The sequence below is a fragment of the Temnothorax longispinosus genome, chromosome 8 (genome assembly GCF_030848805.1).
Source record: "Temnothorax longispinosus isolate EJ_2023e chromosome 8, Tlon_JGU_v1, whole genome shotgun sequence".
Taxonomy (NCBI): Eukaryota; Metazoa; Arthropoda; class Insecta; order Hymenoptera; family Formicidae; genus Temnothorax; species Temnothorax longispinosus.
Window position 1 is genome coordinate 5541489 of NC_092365.1, and position 398 is coordinate 5541886.

Here is a 398-nt window from a genome sequence, read left to right on the forward strand (position 1 = left end):
AACAGACTTCATTCGCTCGCGTTCGCTATGTTCTAAACTGTCTCCGCTTCCTCTCCTTCTCTCTTCAAAGCTTTTTTAGTATCCTCCCTTTTTCTGTTCCTAATTCATCGTTACATAATGTATCTAGTTTTTCCCTATAGCTCTTACCCAAATTTACAAACCAATCGCCAGTCACCGTGCATTCACCTACAAAATGTTCTAGATTATCCATACCCAGCTTACAAAATCCACAACTTTTTACATCCTCCTCCAACCAATATTTATTTGCTTCCTCCATATTACCGCACCTCAATCCTATCAACGCTCTAATACCATCATCCGACATTGTCTTGTCCATATTTACATTTAATAAATATCTAGGTTTACTACACGCTATACCCAGTTCCTTGTAAAAAAGA